At 46.8% G+C, this 7,780-nt stretch overlaps 1 long non-coding RNA gene across 1 annotated transcript; it reads left to right on the plus strand.

The window, feature by feature from the left end:
- Positions 1-3,008: 3,008 nt before the first annotated feature.
- LOC147361398 (uncharacterized) lies at positions 3,009-6,563 on the plus strand. The gene is made up of 2 exons (XR_015137842.1): positions 3,009-4,506; positions 5,329-6,563. It is a non-coding gene; the product is annotated as an uncharacterized LOC147361398 (long non-coding RNA).
- The last annotated feature ends 1,217 nt before the right edge of the window (positions 6,564-7,780 follow it).

The following is a 7,780-nucleotide window of genomic DNA, read 5'->3' on the forward strand; positions in this document are numbered from 1 at the left end:
ACCATGGACCATAGCCCACTAGGCTCCTCTGTTCATGGAATTCTCCAGGCAAGAATACTGGAGTGGTTAAGCTATTCCCTTCTCCAGAGGATCTTCCTGACCCAGGGATCAATCAGGGTTTCCCACTTTGCAGACAGATTCTTTACCACCTGAGCCATCAGAAAAGCCCTAATAAGTGTGAGAGTTTTAAAAACAAAAATGAAGGAAACAGCCAGGACCTCTAGTTACCACTTAAGGGGCTTTGTTATAAGTGGCCCTTCGGAATAGAGGGTGGGGGCTTTTTGTCCACAAGAGTCCTTCACCCCAGACTTTTAGTGATGTTCTTGAAAGCTTTCTTTTCTCCCATCCTCCGAGTTCCCCTCCTTCCTCTTTGTTTCCCACTGAGGAGAGGGTGTCAGGGCTGTTCTGAAATTTAGCTGCCGCAGGGACAAGCTACCCTCCTTGTGCCCACCTCCCCCCCACCCTAAGCCCCTCCGGAGCTGGCAAAAGGCATTCTCCACCACTTGAGGGCTGCACTCGGTAGGCGCTCTGCTAGCTGGCCCCTTCATTATCTGGGCTCTGTCTGGCCACCCTCTTCTTGGTGACTAAGATCAGTGTGAGATCAGACCCCATGGCTGCCTGTCAAGAAGCAGGCCGAAGGCCAGGCCCCTTGTTGTAAGGTTTCCCTGGTCTGTGCTCCTGTTTACACCCTCTCTGACTCCCATGGGGCCTAGACTTGATCTAAGAGCCTTCCTCTCCCCCCCGCCCCTTTATGCCAACAAAAGCACACCCATCAGACCATTGTGAAAAGCCATGGCTGGTTCTGAGCTTTGAGGTTTATCCTTTACTGGAAAGAGTCTTTTCCCATCCTCATTTGGTCTTTTCCACAACAATAATAATCAATAGGGTGATTATCCCCATTTCAAGGAAATGGAAACTGAAATTTGGCCAGGCTGGGCTCCACGTAAACCCAGCTGTCGCCAGGTGACAGGTGTGGTGGGCTGAGTCGTCTGCCATCCATAAAACTTCCCGTGGTGGAGTTATCTCCACCGGGCTATGCAGTCGTCCACAAATTGGCTTTCTATTAGTTTCCAGGTAACCTCCCAGAAGTTCTTGTATTTGAGTCTGCCCTCCCTGGTGACTTCTTCCATGAGCCCTCTACTCGTGGAGACCAGAGCTGCCCTAAGTTAGGGTCATGGCTGTACAAGGGAGATTTACAAACATTTTTTGCATGACCCATGGTAGGGACCTCCCTGGTGGCCCAGTGATTAAGAATCCACCAGCTTCCAATGTAGAAGATGCAGGTTCGATCCAAGGTTTGGGAACTAAGATCCCACGTGCCACGGGGCAACTAAGCCCACAAAACAACTACTGAGCCCTCGCATTCTAGAATCCATGCTCCTGCAGCAAGAGAAGCCCTCATATCAAAACTAGAGAAAGCCTGCTTACTGCAGTGAAGATCCAGTGCAGCCAAAATAAGTAAAAGAGCAGAAAAAAGAAACACATGGCAACTGGATATACAGCACACCTACTAAAGCAAACATGGAACAACACTTATCCTTAACACATGTGATGCACTCTGGTTTTTTTCTAGTCCTTTTTTTTAAGAAGCTGGTTGCACCCTCTTTAAAGGACTTTATAAATCACGAGTAGATTGCAACCTACTGTAAAAAACACTGCTCAGGAGAAAATCAAGCCCTTCATGGGAAATAGAGAAGCAGGGCTTGTGAGGTGAGAAAGTCAGAATCCTGAATCCTGATGAGAACCTGACCTCTCATCTCGGTCACCCCCAAGCAGTACCTCGAGGAGCACATTAAGCAGCTTCTTTGGGGATTTAGGGTACAGATCCTACAGAGAAAGAACTGGCACCCCCTGAATCCATTGAAACATAAACACCAGATTCTGCTTGTCAGCATTCACTTGCTGTGCATCACAGTTATTGTGGGGTGGGCTTGGGGCGGGGGGGATGGGGTATTTTTAAAAACAATATCCAGATGATTTCAGTGCTGCCCATCCACTCATTTAGCCTTTGGGAACCAATTCACCAGCAGACTTAGTTTAATTAAATCAAATGGGGACTCAGAGGCAATATTCCCAAACCTAACACGGCATCAACTTTGATGCATGAGAACGCCTCCCTCCTCTGACATTGGAAGCATCTGGGACCCTCCGCAGAGCTCAGCGACTAAGACTCTGTGTCTTATTTTGCTCCAGGTCCTGCGCATCTCTGTCGTTAAGAACAACACAGACAGGGGTACAGAGTGCTTACGACTTGACCCTCAAAAGCTCTGTAAGAGGGAAGCCATCTGCAGTGGAAATGTGAAGGGCTCTTTCCAGATTCTGGCTCTTTTCAGATTCTTGCCTCCCAGGGCATCATGACAAATCAAACACTGTTTCTGGGAAGGCCGTGCACAGAGAGTGTGCTCACAGCTTCAGAGGGGAAGAAAGCACCCAGAGAGACATGTGGGCTGCGCAGGGCTGGAAGAGAGTTCTCATCCCTTCCAGACACGAGAACATCCTAACAGCCTGCAGTTACTCTACTCTGGATCACATTTGCTTTGGAGGCAAAATATCATTTGAGTGATCTCCTTTATCGTACACAACTCATCATCAGGCTTCAGCTGCAAATTGTGAAGACATAGCAGTAAGCTCTTCAGGAGCAGTGAGCTCCTTTCTTTGAAAATCATCCAGTCCTCAGGCTTCCATTTGCCACCTGTGGGTCTGCCTTCCTCCCTGGGGGGTCAGCAGACTTTCTCGGCAGAGGCCAGAGAGTAAATATTTCAGTCTTTGTGGGCCATACAGCCTTGAGACTACTCAGCTACACATTTGTAGCTTGGAAGCAGCCAAAGGTAACACATACATGAATGGACAGGCTTTGTTTCAATAAAACTTTATTTAACAAGCCGGTGAATCCTGCCAAGCCCTGCTCTTGAATGGCAGTTCTCAGATTGTCATGTACAGATGTGAGAGTTGGACCGTAAAGAAGGCTGAATGTCGAAGAATTGATGCTTTCGATTTGTGGTGCTGGAGAAAACTCGAGAATTCCCTGGACTGCAAGGAAATCAAACCAGTCAATCCTAAAGGAAATCAACCCTGAATATTCATTGGAAGGACTGATGCTAAAGCTGAAGCTGAAGCTCCCATCATTCAGCCACCTGATGCAAACAGCCAACTCACTGGAAAAGACCCTGAGGCTTGGAAAGATTTAAGGCAAAAAGTAGAATGAGGCAGCAGAGGATGGGATGGTTAGGTAACATCACTGATGCAATGGACATGAATATGAGCAAACTTCAGGAGATAGTGGAGGACAGAGGAGCCTGGAGGGCTACAGTCCATGGGGTGCTAAAGAGTCAGACACCACTCAGCGACTGAACAACAACAAATCTCAGATTGTGGTACACAAGCCCTCATCCCCTGGAACACTGGATTATGTTGGAAGGTTTTGCATATCCACAAGCCTGTTGCTCATGACAGAAGGCAGACTCTCCTAAAAAGGAATTTAGAATTTAAATAATAAAAGTAATATAGGCAATTGATCTGCCTCGGCAGAGCTGTGAGGGACTCTCTCAGGATGAATAGAAAGGATATTAATTCTATCAGTGCCAAGGTATGATTGGAGAGTTGGAGTGATAGGGTGAGACCTTGAAGGCAAAGCCAAATTTAAGGTGGAGCCGGGGAGTCAAGCTCTTTCTGAGAAGTAACTGGAGATTCTCAGCCTTGAATGTTCAAAACAGAGGCACAGACTATGTTACAACGTCTCGAAAGTCCCCAAGATAGAAGCCTGTACACAGAGACTAATAGTTTTCTCACTGTGACAGATACCAACTTTAAATATTGCATTAGGAGAACAAAGAGACCTGAGCAGAGCTGCATAGAGGTCCGGAAGAGAGTTCCAAATGAATAGTTTAAAAATTGGCCCAGGGACTTCCCTCATGGTCCAGTGGTTAAGACTCCTTGCTTCCAATGCAGGGGACTCAGGTTGGATACCTGGTCAGGGAACTAAGATCCCACAGGCTGCTTGATGTGGTCAAAAAATAAATTAAAAAAAAACAAAAACACAAACATTGGTTGGTCCTAAGACGTTTATAACTCATCCATTACTTCTTGATGGGACCAAGATGGAGGTCAACTAGGGGGGAGACAAAATATGTTACTACTAAGGAGAAAGTCCAGGATTTCCCTGCTCATCCAGTGGTAAAGCATTTGCTCCCTTGTTCAGGATGATTCCACATGCCTTGGGGTAACTAAGCCCTCCGGCCAAAACTACCACGACTAGAGAGTAGCCCCTGCTCTCTGCAACTAGAGAAAGCCTGCATGAAGACCCCGCTCAGTTAAAAATAAATCAATAAATACAATCTGAAGGAAAAAAAAAAAAAACAGAAGAAAAAGATCCAGAAAGAAATAAGCATTTGGAGTCATCACCCCAAATTTGCTGAAAAGCATTCTTTTTTTTTTTAATTTTTAATTGGAGGATAATTGTTTCACAGTGTAGTGTTGGTTTCTGCCACACAGCAACAAGAATCAGCCGTAAGTATACAGATGTCCCCTCCCTGTTGAACATCCCACCAACCCCCAGCCCATCCCCCGCCCAGACTGTCAGAGAGTAGCCGCTGCGCTCCCTGTGTTAAAGAGCCACTTCCCGTTCGCTATGTTTCACATATGGTGCCGAGTGTGTGTGTGTGTGTGTTTCCCTGCCGCCCTCTCAGTTCCTCCCGCCCTCCTCTCCCCGCCCCCCACGCCGGCTCTGCCCACAGCCCGTTCTCTACATCTGTGTCTTTATTCCTGCCCTTCAAATAGGTCCATCAGCGCCATTTTTCTAGATTGCATGTATACACGATATTTGCTTTCCCCTTCTGCATGAAGCGTTCTTGAGCATTTAATAGCCTTGCACACACGTTTGTTGCTGTCGCTGTGTTATTTCAGTCTCCCCATAAGGTAGGGTAGACTCATGACTAACACATATGGCTTACCGTGGGCCAGGTCCTATTCTGGTATCTATGAGTATCTGCTCTTTGAAGCCTCACAAAATGCCCCTTGGGTAGAAGCTATAATTACCCCTGTCTTACCCATGAAGTGAAAAATATGGCTTAAAACTCAATACTCCGAAAACTAAGATCATGGCATCTGGTCCCATCACTTCATGACAAATACATGGGGAAACAATGGAAACAGTGACAGATTTTATTTCTTTGGGCTCCAAAATCACTGCAGATTGTGACTGCAGCCATGAAATTAAAAGATGCTTGCTCCTTGAAAGAAAAGCTATGACCAACCTAGATAGCATATTAAGAAGCAGAGACATTACTTTGCCAACAAAGGTCCGTCTAATCAAGGCTATGGTTTTTCCAGTAAGCACGTATGGATGTGAGAGTTGGACCATAAATAAAGCTGAACACCGAAGAACTGATGCTTTTGAACTGTGGTGTTGGAGAAGATTCTTGAGAATCCCTTGGACTACAAGGAGATCAAGCCAGTCAATCCTAAAGGAGATCGGTCCTGAATATTCAGTGGAAGGACTGACGCTGAAGCTGAAATTCCAATACTTTGGCCACCTGATGCAAATAACTGACTCACTGGAAAACACCCTGATGCTGGGAAAGATTGAAAGCAGGAGGAAAAGGGGACGACAGAGGATGAGATGGCTGGATGGCATCACTGACTCAATGAACATGAGTTTGAGCAAGCTCTGGGAGTTGGTGAGGGACAGGGAAGCCTGGCGTGCTGTAGTCCAAGCTGTAGCAAAGAGTTGGACATGACTGTGCAACTGAACTGAACTGTACCCATGAAGAAAGAGACCAGAAGGTTTGAAACACTTGCCAGAAGTCACACTGCAAGTAAACAGATGAGCGGGACTGCAGACCCAAGCAGGCCGGCCCTGCATCTGCGCTCTCCACCACTGCACTGACCTTAACCACCACCTGATTCTGCTCCACGGAATGGCTGATTTTGTTTTGATTTTTCAATACAAAAAAAATTTGTATTGAAAATTTGGTGCTCAATATACATGTTCATGATGGAGAAGGAAATGACAACCCACTGACTGAGCATATATGTTCATGAGGGGCTTCCCTGGTGGCTCAGTGGTAAAGAATCTGACTGAAATGCAGAAGATGTAGGAGATGTGAGTTAGATCCTTGGGTTGGGAAGATCCCCTGGAGAAGGGAATGGTAAACCACTCCAGTATTCTTGCTTGGACAGAGGAGCCTGGCAGGCTACAGTCCAAGGGGTCGCAAAGAGTCTGACACAACTCAGCAACTAAACAACAGATACGTTCATGAAATGAATGAATAAATAAGTCTGCGAACAATAGCTTCTTGGTGAGGGCATAGTTTCAGCGAGGCTGGAGCTGCGGAAGGCAGAACTGAACCATAGAAAGAGCCCAGGACCAGAAATCAGGCCCCCGAGTTCCTGGCTTCTGTTCATCACTCTGTTCTCTGGTTTGATTTCCTCCTTCATCCGTCTGAAGATCTCCTGCCCTCCCACATCACAGGGCTGTTGTGGGAAGCAAATGATATGATGTATGTGACACTGCTTTGAAAAAACTGTAGAATGCTATACAAATTATATATATAATTATATATACATATACGATTATATGTAATTATTGTTGGCAATCATATAATAATATAAGAGTAATTGCTACTCAGGACAGGTGGGGACTATACAGAGAAACGTTGCTACGTTTTCAAAATCCTACCTCTGCTGGGGCCCTGTCTTAGAAGAACATGCTCCAGCAGCAAGAATGCCCAGAAGGGGAGGTGTGGAATGGGTCAACACAATCCATCCAGGCTGTTGAAGAAAGAACTCAAAATGTATAGCTATTGTCATTGCCCCTGTTTCCTCTATTACTAGTGTTGCTCATAGTAACTCCTGGAGTTTAAGACAAGATTCTAAATTCATCTGCGCTATAGAAGACAACGATATCTGTGAAGAGGTTGACTTACTGCTTGTTTTGTTCTCATTATGCTTGTTATCTTCAAACCTTCTGATATGTTAGAATGGAGACAGGACACGCAATCAGTTCCCACAGCACTGGAGATTCCAAACAGAGAGAGAATGGCTGGGGATGGGCAGGGGAGATAGAGGGAGGGGAGGAGGAAGGGAGGGAGGGAGGGGAGGAGGAAGGGAGGGAGGGAGGGGAGGAGGAAGGGAGGGAGGGAGGGGAGGAGGAAGGGAGGGAGGGAGGGGAGGAGGAAGGGAGGGAGGGAGGGGAGGAGGAAGGGAGGGAGGGAGGGAGAAAAAAGCAGGAAGGGAAGAGGGAAGGGAGGGAGGAGGAAAGGAAGGGAGGAAAGGACTTTCCTGACATTTTAGTGCTAGTCACTTTATCATTTACACAATATCTCCACATCTGTTGTGCCTGGGCTAGGTCACAGGATCTCGCACGTGACCCCCTTCCACACACTCAATCTCCACTCTCAGAACCACATCCCACAGGGGTATGTTTCTGAGGAGGGATGGTAGAAATTTGTCCAGGCTTTCCTGGTGGCTCAAACGGTAAAGAATCTGCCTGCAGTGTGGGAGACCCGGGTTCAACCCCTGCGTCGGGAAGATCTGGAGAAGGGAATGACAACCCACTCCAGTATCCTTGCCTGGAGAATCCCATGGACAGAGGAGCCTGGTGGGCTGCAGTCCATAGGGTCACAAAGAGTCAGACACGACTGAGCAACTAACACACACAAGACCTGAGAAAGGAGCTTAATTTTTTCCCCTATTTTTCCTCTGATTAGTGTTGTTTGGATAAACCATCTTCAGACTGGATAAGCTGGGGTTTGGCAGGGGACAAGTGAGAGTAAAATAAAGA

The sequence above is a fragment of the Bos grunniens genome, chromosome 12 (genome assembly GCF_055505025.1).
Source record: "Bos grunniens cultivar Pamir isolate PY7600 chromosome 12, Bosgru_T2T1.0, whole genome shotgun sequence".
Classification (NCBI taxonomy): domain Eukaryota; kingdom Metazoa; phylum Chordata; class Mammalia; order Artiodactyla; family Bovidae; genus Bos; species Bos grunniens.